The sequence below is a fragment of the Trachinotus anak genome, unplaced genomic scaffold (genome assembly GCF_046630095.1).
Source record: "Trachinotus anak isolate AG129_WGS33_773 ecotype Australia unplaced genomic scaffold, CSIRO_AGI_Tana_v1 ptg000005l, whole genome shotgun sequence".
Classification (NCBI taxonomy): domain Eukaryota; kingdom Metazoa; phylum Chordata; class Actinopteri; order Carangiformes; family Carangidae; genus Trachinotus; species Trachinotus anak.
Window position 1 is genome coordinate 13845597 of NW_027273856.1, and position 12507 is coordinate 13858103.

The window sequence follows — 12507 nt, forward strand, 5'->3', positions numbered from 1 at the left end:
CACTTCAGAATTAAAGTTCCTAAATACTTTGCCCACTTGTCTCCACAGCAGGCTACTGTCTCTCTCCCTGTTGACTCCCGGCTGTTTGTCTCTATAGTTTCCATCATTTTCATAGGCCTAACTGTGTGCTGTTGAGAGAGGCTCGAGAGTCAAGCAGAGAGGGGAACAGCATTTTTGGATGTTTGAGCCTAGAGGATAATCCTGGGATCTTTGGCTGGTGATTAGCTATATCCAAAGTGTGCTTGTCAGGCTGCACTTGACTCAGCCTCTTCTAAGCGTTAAGAGGCAGCAGTAGCAATGAAATGAGCAAATTACGTCGATTTATCATCTCTGTGCAAAATCAGCAGGAAGTTTGAGAAGTTTGAGGCAGAATATTGTTACAGGGGAGAGCAGCTCCTCTCAGGAAGAGATCGGTATAAAGGTTGTGTGTGTAGCGGGCGAGAGAGAGAAAGAGAGAGAGAGTGGTTATGCTGGTGATTGGAACAGAGAGTTAGCTAGTTAGCTAGAAGTTAGCTGTGTAGCTGTGAATGTACAATGTGATGTATATGCAGTTTAGGCTGTTTGTCAGTAAATAAAAGCTACGACTCCTCAAGACTGAAGTTCCCTCGTCTCCTCTGTGCTACAGTCCAGATGAAGAACCAGGATGGTCAACAACACTGAGGCGGGAAAATACAGTTTTCTACAATGTCACTGGAGTGAGTCATTGTCAGTTAACGCTAAATATGTTGAAGATGACAATAGAAGTGATTTTTAGATGTTTCCTCTATACCGCACATTCAATTTCTTTAGTGTCAGTTGAAAGGAAAACGGTTCTGAAAAAACCAAGCCCACAGGTCGTCTGTCAGCAGGTTATTATGACTCATAGTTAGATTTTGTTGCTAGGCAACATCTAGTGGTCGTAGTAATGATGACAGGAGCAAAGGGAGAAGTGCATTGCTGTAGTTTATAGAGCGACAAAGTCCACGTCAGGAGGAGGTTGGGGTGGATGGATGAATATGACCCAGGAGAGCGGTGTTCGATTCCCATGTGACAGGAGCAGTTTATGTTGTTTCTATTATCCATGACCGTTCGTTGTTATTATTGTTAGTAATTGTCTAATGTTGAGAAATTACTAGTTATTTTAACACAACCAACTGTGCCATGACCGTTATTATAATAACCATGGCAACGACAGTTGGTACACTGCACTTGGTACAGTCTGCGTGTTTATTATTGTAACCATGACAACCAAGGTCTGGTACGCCTGCCGCTGTAGGGGCACTATTACATCAGGAGACACTCTTTTGGGTGGTAAAAGAGGGTTGAAAAAGGAGCTGAACTGTAAACTGAGATGATCGTTTTTGGAGTGGGGGGGTGAAGGGTGGGGGGGTTAGTTGGTTGGTTGGTTCTGCTCGTTGTGAAAGTCACCGCACGGCACAGCCACAAACGTTAACAGCAGTTGACTAAACCCTGTTTGGTCCCTGTTCGCTTCAACCAATAATCTTTTAGTGTTTAACCAACACAGACAAAAAATCCTGCAAGTGCTCAGAAGTGAGCAATCTTCATCTGCTGATGAAAACTCTGTGATATGGTTCAAAGCTCCTCTACCTGGACAAATGTTGTGCATGAAAAAGATTTTATCTTAAGGACAGCACTGTCCACTGAAACAGATCATTCTCCTGCAGAAAAACAACTCATGTGAGCTTGTGTTGTGATGTCTGTGCGCAGTGCACCAGGCTGAACTGACCTCTGTGGGTGCAGCCGTGTGCCTTTGGCCACTGCCTGAACTTAAAGATACTAATAAGCCTTCTTTTGTTGCTGAATTTCAAGAACTGTGACTGTTTAGCTGCTCAGCAGGAGGGAGGGGTGTGTGGTGTAGGAGAGGTCAATACATACCCTCTATTCCTCATGACTGCCAGAGGTGGAGTATAGCACCTGGATGCTTCTTCATGCGCACACGCAGATCCAGTATCTATAACACAGAAAGAGAAATTGAGACTAAAACCAAATGGACAATCACTAATTTGAGATCTATTCTACAAAGAAAAAAAAAATACAGTGATGAGAAGTTTATAGAGCAGAAACTTAAATGGCAAAATTTCCTGCCTCCACCCATTCTGAATTACAAGTCATCACACCAATGGAAATGTCAGAGTGATTCTCAGCTCTCAGCCTGGAGAAAGGATCATCCAGTTTCTAGTTTGCATGACAAATAGGAGGCGAGGCAGTGCCTGGCATCCAGTGAGGAAACTGTAAGCTCAGTTTAAAATACACCCTCAGTTAATTAAAAGTGTGTGGACGTCCGGTAAGAGGGGGCGCTCACATTTGAAAGTCAGAGCCAGGTTATGAAAACAGTGACCACCGCTGAGTGAGGTTTCCTTCAGGTTCAGAAAATGAGAGCACATGCTCCTGTGTTACAAAGGAAAGTGTGAGAGGTGAGTGTATCTTAATTGTGCTGCTCAGAGGAACAAAAGCACCAACACTGTAAAGGGTATGAGGCCAATCCCCACTGGGATCAATGATGCTTAGAGCATCTGCCCCACGGTAACTGCAAACGCACTGCACATTACAGAGGCAGGAACAGCTCACAGGCATCAGAGCCTGGCTGATAAGCGAGCAGCAGCTTTTCATAGACATATCGGCGCTATCAATGCAGGTCAGTTAATTATTATTTAAAAACAGCTAACGAAAGTGCTTCACAGAGAGATTAGATTGTTTTTTGATGACTACATTCAAACAAAATCACAGACATAGTTAAGAGGACATGGTTGGGTGTGTAGCAAACTATCTCACAGCTTAGGGCCAACAATGGAAAATGTCAGATGAGTCAAGGATTTTAACTGGGCGTGTGGAATGAAGAGCAGTGATTGCTCAACACATCTGTAGGTAGTAGGGGATGAGCAGTTCAGTCCATGTAATGCTTAAAAAAACAAATGAAATAATCTTGACATCAATTCCGTACCTCAGAGGTAAGAGATGAAAAGAGGCCAGTACAGGGGAGACATGGTCTCTGTTCTTGGTGCCAGTGAGGAGTGGAGATAAGGAGGCCTGAGGGAGTCCTACTTGGAGAGAACTGCAGAGGTTGAGGCGAGAGGAAATAAAAGCACAAACTATGTTCTCTAAATCTGAAATGATTTAAATTAAGCCAATGATCTAAGATGGAAGAAGCTAACGCTGACAACTGAGTTGATCAGGTGATCAAATGCTAAAGTAGAATGGGAAAATACATTCAGTGACAAAGGAGTAGTTGAGAGAGCCAAAGATTAGCTGTAAGAAACTTTTTGCCAGTCAGGATTTTACTTTCTCATTTGAGTTGAGCAGCGTGAATCATCAGGTTTTAGTATAGTTAGATGTCATCTGCATAAAAATGATAAGAGATATATTTCGTAAAAACAAACGATGGATATACACGGAAAGTAAAATAGGTCCCAGAATGGAGTATTATAGAATACAAACTGCAGTGCCAAGGATGTGTCTTAAGTCATGCAGAGACAGTGTCTGTTACATAGTTTGTCCACCAGAGAGCTCATAAGTTTATTTTTACACTGTAAATGTCACTCTCACTACACATCATGGACTTGGTTCCTCAAAGTTCAGCTAAAGTTAAATTGTATGTCTTATTTTTTTTCTGTTACAGCACATATATATCTGCCCCTAAAAATATATGTTCCATGCTCTGCTGTACTAAAAAGAGAGAATTTCTGAATGGAAGTATTTTTTAGGCATGTGAGTTTGACGTTTGTGATTCACAAATCAGCTGCTGTATTTCCTGCTAATTACAACTAATACATACAAGTGCAACACGCTAAGACATGCAACATGGTAGCATTGCTACTGTCAGCATGTTAGCATGCTGACATTAGCATTTAGCTGAAAACACTGCTGTGCCTACAGTCTCATAGAGTCGTGGCTGTAGACTGAAATTGAATTGATTTTTTTTCCTACTACATCACACGTCCTCCAAAAGGATAAAATGATATTTAATGTTATTTGTTTTCATGATTGTGCTCCCTGTCACTGCATTAATCAGTGCCATTAGTTTTGTCTGTGTAGATGAGGGACTTTTTTTGGTTGCAGTTTTCATACAACCAATCAAACTGTCAAATCAAATCTACTTCATTTTAAACTATAGCCTATTTGCATAAAGCTGTAATGTCACCAACTGTCACAGAGATATAGTCAGACAGCAGCCTGAGACACAGGAGCTATACACTATAAGTAAACCCTGATTATCTTATTTGTTAATGTCTCTTCCTCATCTGAAGCCTGGGACACGTCTCTGCAGACGGAACACAGGTGAATGTGGATGGAGGCCATTCTGAGACCTTCAGAATGGCCTTCTGGTTTCTCTCACACACATTTGTCTGTACAACTGGTTTAAGTTTCTGTTTTTCTTTTTTCTGTCTTCTGCCCCATAACACCCTTCTCTGGGGAGGTTTACTGATGCCTTTGTGTGTATCCTTTCCAAAGCATGATTCCAGGTTAGAGTTGCCCTGTTAAGTTTTCTTGTAAACAAAAAACAACAAAAAACTCCAATCACCGCCTTGCTATGGTCACAATCTCCTCTTCCTGAGTCACAGCATTGAATAACGGCCAGGATTCCTTCTGTAAAACATTATGATGTCACAGTGGAGTTGACTGTGAATATAAAATATAATCTCTTCATTTTATGAAGGATAAAATTGTCATAATTAGTGTATGAAGTTGTGAGTTATGGCCAAAAATCCATTTTGTGAGGTCACAGTGACCTTTGACCTTTGACAACCAAATTCTAATCAGTTCATCCCTGTGTCCAAGTGAAATTTGAAGAAATTCTCTCAAGGTGTTACTGAGATACCATGTTCACGAGACCTGGACAAGCAACCTGAAAACATAATGCCTGTGGCCCTGGCTGTCGCGGGCACTGAAGCATAAAAAATCGTATCTTTATATTCACTGTTAACTCACCATTATGGTGCGGCTCTTCCTTCCTCCACTGTAACTAACAAAATAACTAACAAAACTCTTATCTTCACCCAGGCTTTGTAACTTGTTTGCTTTGCCTCTTCATTCCCCTGCTGGGGCTCAGCTTGCCTGCTACGCTGTAAATAAAAGACATACACAGACATGCCCCCTCAAAGGGAAAAAGGAAACATCTTTGATATTTGCACAGAGATAACGTTTTCTTCCTTTTCATATAAATTATAATAATAATAATTATGTATCCTGTTTGCAGTGGTTAGCACACAGCAAGAATGTTCTGGGTTCAAACTTTGGTTCTGGGCCCTTCCTATGTGGAGTGTGCATGTTCTCCATGTGTCTGCGTGGGTTCCCTCCAGGTTCTCCAAACACGTGCGCATTAGGTTAAATGGTGACTCCAAATTGCCCGTAGTGTGAATGTGAGTGTGAATGGTTGTTTGTCTCTATATGTCAGCCCTGTGATAGACTGGCATCCTGTCCAAGGTTTATCTCACCCTTACCTAATGTCAACTGGAACAGGCTCCAGCCCCCCCATGACCCTGCATGGATAAGTGGTATAGATAATGTATGTATGTATGTATGTATTATTATTATTATTGTTGCTGTTCAACCCCAAAAAGGTGAATGTGGTTTTAATTTTTAAAAAATGTACATATGCATACATTTAAAAAATCTAGTATCGGTCAGTCTCTAATAAGCACAGAGCTTGTGAAGTAAAAAAGTAGAATATTATAAGCATCTGTGCCTTCCAGGCCCACTCACTAAGGACAAGGCAAGGAAAAAATGAAATGAAATTACTGTCATAATAAATAATCTCCTTGCCACTTCTTTCTGCTTAAAATCAGACTATAAGTTATCCCATGGAGAGTTATGTAGTCCAGCAATACCAAATTATGAGAATATTATAACATAAATTTTGAAGTCAAAGAAAATAACCATCAATAAGAATTATATTCAGTCCGTTTCCTCTCTCCTCAAAAGGAACCAGGAGCCTCCAGGTTATGTTGTGATTAAAGTGCTGAAGACTAACCCCGGAGGTCAGGGGCTGCAGGGTCAAAAACCCTGGGGGCCGGCATCCCCCAAAATGAATGTGCAGCACTTTAATCACGTAAAAAGAGAGGGTGCATGGAGACCCTGCGAATCACACAGGATGGGGTCACACATAGAGCAGTGAAATGGTGCTGGATGTGTGCCGCAGTGTGGAGATTACTGCTCCTGTAGGACAACAGACTCTGCCAATCATGACCGTGCTTACACACTGTGGTGACAGGAATGTGTTTGCCAAGCCTTGCAGAACAAATATTCATTTAATTTATGCAAATATGCACAAGAGTATATTCATTTTAATTATTAAAATGAGACAGCTCTGTGTGCAACAGATTGTTCTGCTGGTGAATCGGCTGCGTCTTACACGTCCCCTCTAATTATTAACAGCAACGTTGTTCATGGATGAAACAGAACAGAACTTGGAGAGAGCAGGATTCCCTGTGGCTCGCACCAGTGTGAGTCAAAAGGAGATAACATTTTTTCACACTGTGTGGATTTCTGCTCTGTCTCTCTCCATCTTCAACTTCCCCTTTGTACAAAAAGAAGCCTCTATCTAAACCGTAACTTTGGTTTATTAGCACTTCTTATTTTTCTAGTTTCTCTAGTGATCATCTGTGGGTTTCGATATGATTGTACTCACCAAATTAATTGCTGAGATCAGGAAACACGGCAGCAGTTTCAGGGTCCTGGTGCGTGCTGGCTCATTGTCACACTGTCATGTACGTTATGTGATTATGGTAACACCTGTACTTTTTCTGCTACCACAGGTAGTAGTGTCAAGTGTCTGCAGTGAAAAAGGTCCATAGGGGTGTCAGATAAGGAAATGCCAATGTGGGTTGTTTTGAAAAGCGATGAGAATCTGCATCCAGTGTTTTGTTGTTTAGTTTGAAGGAGTTGCTGATCTCAACATTAACTCGGTGACCAGAGTGTTATAAAAGAAGGACCCAAGTTGTTGTAAACTGGAATTATTACGTCAATCTCTGCAAAGCTGTATTTCTTATATTCTTTACTGCTCAGTAAAGTCCAGCTCAAATATCACAACAAGGCGATATACAATATTATAGCAGGAGGTGGGGGTGGATGAGTACTAACTGCTCATATAATAATACTAAGTACTCTTTCTGATTCAGGTGTTTGTTTTTATAATATATAATGATAGTTCAAAGTTTTATTTGTGTCTTTAATGCTCTGGTCAAACTATGCTTTCTGCCCTTTTTCATGGGATTACTGTAGTTTCCCCTCTGAGTGTGGGTCACAAAGCATTTCCTAACAGTCTGTATGTCTGGAACCAACACACCTTCTCTACTAATAACTGGTGGAAATTACTTGAGTGGAGCTCAGTTGTCTTCAAGGCAGTTTATCAAGGTACAGACAATTAGTCTGGAAGTAGACGACACAGAGCCCAGAACAGCTTCATAACAGTGTCTATAAATGGCTAAAATATGGATGGGGGAGACATAGATTGAAAGCAGCAACACAAATCTTTGCACTGTGGATAACTCAGAGTAACAGAGCTATATAGATAGAAGCTAAATCATGAAATCATATGATAAGATATGGTATGGACACACAGTATGCACATATTTAAGGCATCTGTGTGTTTTAAATGAAGCGCTTGTTGGATCATGAAAGGGGGCCTGAAACTTGCTGCCCTCACACATTTCTGACATGGATATTGGTGTCTTCAACAGTGTTTAACCCCCCCCCCCCCCCCCCCCCCCCCTTTTCTTATTAACTTGATGTAAATATCAACATTCTGTTAATTTCAAGTAAATTCAAGTTAGGATTTTATATTATAAACATGAGTGATCATCAGGCCCGGGCCCATACTTACTATTCTCAAATAATGCAATATTTCCCACCGTGAGGTAATATCAGATTTTTTTTTTTTCTTTCTTTGCAGCTTTGCAATTTCGCCCCGCTGCCAAATGTAACTGCTGCTTAGTGGCAGCAGTGCTTATACCTGAAATGTAAAATACAATAAAATTATAGGCTATATTATTAAAAAAAAACTGAAACCTAAAATACAATTTTATAATTATGTATTATCGCAATATTTCAGCTGGACTGTATTGAGATATTATGTTTTGGATATTGCCCAATCCTAGTACTCATTACTACATTATGAGTACTTATTAGTCATGGGTTGGACAACACCCATCTTCAAACTTGGTCTTTATTTTGATCTCAACTACGCACCTGCAAAGTTTAATGTCTCGCAGGGTGTGACACTATCGTGGTGACGAAATCTGTCCACCGACAGACAAGTAAACAGTACTCAAAAAAAAGGGCTCAAAACCGATGACACACACACACATGCACAGACTCACATAGTGAAAACAACACCAGCCATATTCTGGTGGACAACAATAGACTGTATATTTAACCATATAAAGTCACTTATCTGTAATCCAAGTGAAAAAATAGCACTCTAGAGATTAAAAAAACAGGATTATAAATAGGCAAATTCTGTTCCCAAAGTGCTTGGAAATTGACTTTATAAAGTCATTCAGCTTTCTGGAGTCAAACTTTTTCCCAAGAACAGCAGAAACAATCCCCAGTGTGACTGCGTCCATGATGTCCCCTGCTGCTCTCCTAGTCCTGTTTGTTAATTAGTTTGGATGTCTTATGTGGGGCTATAGCAGTAAAATAATTAACAATGACAAATAGCTTTTGTGTCCACTATCTCTTATCCCACCTCCACAGCTGTGGGGATCTCTCTCCTCTGCAACCTGTTTTTATAAGGCCACGGAAGCCAAACTAAAACTGCTAATGTGTTCATTTATAACATGACCTGGCATCAGACTTGGGGAGAGGGAGGGGGAGAGGGAGGAGTTGGTTGGGTGAAAAATTGCAGCGTCACCACATGAGTCCACTTTTAGCCCTCTTGTATCAAGTCACTGCGTATGCGCTGATACAGCCCTGGAAAGCAGATGTCCTTGTGTGCGTTGTGTCCACTGTGATTATTAATGGGTGGGACATTAAAGGCTGAGCTGGGTGGCACCACGTGCGGGAGCTGGATCTCCCAGTGACAGACAGGAAGACTCGACATGGCGACACAAGTCAATCAAGGTGGAGAGAAAATGGAGAGAACTGACTGTTGTAGAGATGTGATATTGTTCTAATAGCCTCTACTGGAAGACAGTCATGATGTTGCATCTGGTTATCCACATGACAAGTGACAGAAACAGCTGTGTACAGAACAGAAAAAGAGAGTAGAGAGAGAGATAAGTCAGTCAGATCAGTCCCCTCCATTTCTGACATCAGAAAGTTGCAGGGGAAGGGGTTTCTGAAGAAGCCCATCTGAGGAGGAGCAACGCCGCTTTAGCTTTAGATACAGGTGCACCTGACAACCTGCAGTGTGCAGGTGATAGTACACTCGGCCGGCAGTTTATTAGGTACATCTCTAGCAAAAACTAAAGCATGGGTGTCCTTAGGTCTCGGTCTCTCTCTATTCATTTATTTCATACAAAAATCAAGAAAGAAGATAGCCCAGAATCTATTCATTAGTTATTCCAATCATTCACCAAAGACCTTGAAACTATCATATATTGTTGATCAAAAGCTAGAAGAGGTGGAGGAAGAGACGCCTGATGCTGTAGCAGCAGGTGAGTCAGGATGTCAGAGAGACACTGACTGACCTACAAGCTCAGGTTGGTGAAGGAGAGGGCTCTCGAATGTTTTTGACACAGGCACACCGTACATGTGATTATAGCTGGTCCAGCTGCTCTGCAGTCACTGTGATATTACTGTGGAACATGGGCTGAGCATAGACAGACTGTGGGATGACCTCATTCTGCCTTTGTAGGATCCACCTTAAAAGTCACAATTTTAATTTCCCCTGAAGCAACAGGTCATTACAGCAGTGACGTAGGCTGCTAATCACTTATCATGATTATTGGACTCCGTCAGTGTCACTTTTAATTGTTTAGAGGTCACTGCACATTACACATTTGTGTGCCATTCAAACATCTGTGTGTGTATTCACTGAGAAGAATTATCTATGAGGTTAGAATACATGTTCCTTGTTCATAGTGTAGGCCTACTAATGACTAATGTACATTTGAGGACACTACACAGACTAGTTTGTGTATGTGCGGACAATTCATAATAATAATAATAATAATAATAATATGTATGTGTATATGATATTACATTTAATAAATAAAATGTAGCCTAAAACACTTCATATATTATTATTATTCTATATTAGGAATACAAGAGAGAGTGAAATGGAAGGTGTAACAGACAAGGTGGTGATTGAATGTAGGCTAATATAAGACAATCAAACAAAAATACAGTGTAAAAAAAGAGATCTAAAACTCATCATCTGCTGCTGCTTCCAGCAGTGTTGCTGCAACTGTGATATTGGTTAGTGTGTTCAAATAATTGATGAATAACATGTGTAATCAATTTGGAGGCAGAAGACTGAAATATTTGGACCTAGACCTGGACCAGAGAAGACTGAGGAAACTGAAGCTGTTTAGTACAATGGTACCAAAGCATTTGATGGGCTAGCTCATATAGAGTTACTCAGGAAAACTATGCTGTATTTCAAAGAATAATATCACATATTTTGCACTGATAGAAAGATAGTCCAGGCATCCCTCTCCTGAGCCACTGTCACCACTTCCCTCTGGGGAATCACAAAACCTTCCTCAGCCAGATGAGAGAAGAGATCCAAACCAGCTTGTTCTGGGATTGCCCATGGTTTCCTTCCAGTTGGAAGTGTGTAGAAAACCCCTAAAGGGCAGGCATCTGGGGACACATCCTCCTCAAATGCCTGAGCTACCTCAGCAGGCGTCAAGTTACGTCTGGATGTCTGAGCTCCTAATGAACCTCTAAAGGCCAACACACACGTGGTGTATGATCAAAACACCCAAACCCATTATTTTAAATGTAAGCCCACACACTGGTGGTGCCTTGAGTCATCAGGATACACCACCGTCCCACTTCCTGGTGTTGACATTCATCAACTCTTCTGAAAAGTGGCAAGTGTGTCATATTTGCCCCCACATCAGCACATCCTGGATACTGTGCTTGGACTACCTCTTGTATCTTTATGGCTCATTCAGGAAGTGCTTCAAACTCAACTGACACAGATCTAAGGAAGCAGAATCCACGATGTAGCAAATGTGTTGCACTTAAGGCTGAGGCCAGATAACTGTGAAGAAAACTCACTTCAGTTGCTTGCATCCACAGTCCACATCATTCTCCTGGCCACTCCCCAAGCTCTCTCTCAGCATGATAGTCTCGTACAAAACCCTCATGCCTGATCAAAAAAGTCAATGCCCAGCCAACTGTGGAGAAAACTAATTTGGGCTGCAATCTCATTCCCCAAAAGCCCATGTCCATAGTTGAGGGTTGAAATGTTGAATCGAAAACTTTGCTGCCAGACTAAACGCCTTCATAAACTCATTCATAAAAAAAAAAAAATCAGTCAGAAACTTGATGACATGATGAAAAGCCGAGCTCAGCTGAGACATAACTGAAGAATAGTTCCTCCAGCTTCCCATGTTGCCAGTAGTAAGACTAATGATTCAGTAAGGTTACATCAGTTAACTGCCCTGTCGGCTCTCACACACAAAGTACTGTTGCCTTAAGTCAGTCAGTCTTAATGTGACTGTGAAACAGGTAGCATAAATTGCAATAACTATAAAAAACAGCAGCTTTTTAAGTATTAATTCCCTCTTCACATAATTGGATCGAATACCAAGGTGCCTGTCAGTATTTTTTATGGGACTGCCCTGTCAGGAGTGCAGATTGTGTTTAGAGGCAGAGTGGGGGCAGAGCACAAAGTGACAGTGAATCTTGGAAATAGGAGTCTTTAGAACATTATCTGCCATAAATTACAGAGAGGATCTCTGCTCAAGGTCAAGCTGTAAAAGTGACAGCCTTCAAGCGAAGCCCATCATCATCAAGAAAGCGCCGTCCAACTTTATCAGTGTCACCCAGTGTTTGTTCCACCGACAGCCAGCTGAGCAGGGGGCATGACCCAGTCCTGTGTTAGGCTGGGCCAGTAAAAGATGGTCAGTCTCCATACAAACCTGAAGAGGACTCATAACAGAGGACAATTACTTGGCAGCTGCAATAAAGACTTTAAGGTCCAATATTTTACACTTTCCTGTGTTTTATTTGAAGTATTGATATATTTTTGGTTTTAAGAACCAAAAACTATCTCAGTGTAGTTTCTCATCTCCTCTCTCAGGCTTCTCTGGAGCTGTACTAACAACAGGTCAGTCAGGTCAATCAGAAGAGAGGATCAGAGCCTCTCTTCTGATTGGCTGACTGTTTTCTGAGTGATTGAATAAAAATATAGCAGATTTCAGTTAAACACGCAGAGAAACCAAATCCTGCAAGGTTGGATGGTGGGTCCAGGTGCGCTGGGCTTGGGGCATGGCTGAGAGCAGTGACTTTGTTGTGACATCACAAAGTTCCAGAAGCCCTGATGGCTCAGACAGCTGGTTTTAAGGCTCAGTTTCTGAATACAGGCTGTGTGTATTTCTCTGTGGACTGAGGCTT

The 12507-nt window shown here is 41.4% G+C and overlaps 1 protein-coding gene across 2 annotated transcripts in view; it reads right to left on the reverse strand.

Annotated features, from left to right (window-relative positions):
- LOC139621692 (heparan sulfate glucosamine 3-O-sulfotransferase 5) overlaps positions 1-12507 on the reverse strand; it is an 84531-nt gene that overhangs the window by 34097 nt on the left and 37927 nt on the right. Inside the window, exons 1-2 of one of the 2 annotated variants that reach the window (XM_071478456.1) lie at positions 6626-6696; positions 1876-1951 (exon numbers count right to left, since the gene is read on the reverse strand). The gene's annotated coding sequence lies outside the window, so the exon portion shown is untranslated. Of the gene's footprint in view, positions 1-1875; positions 1952-6625; positions 6697-12507 lie in introns of those variants that run through there. The other variant, XM_071478455.1, reaches the window with a different exon arrangement.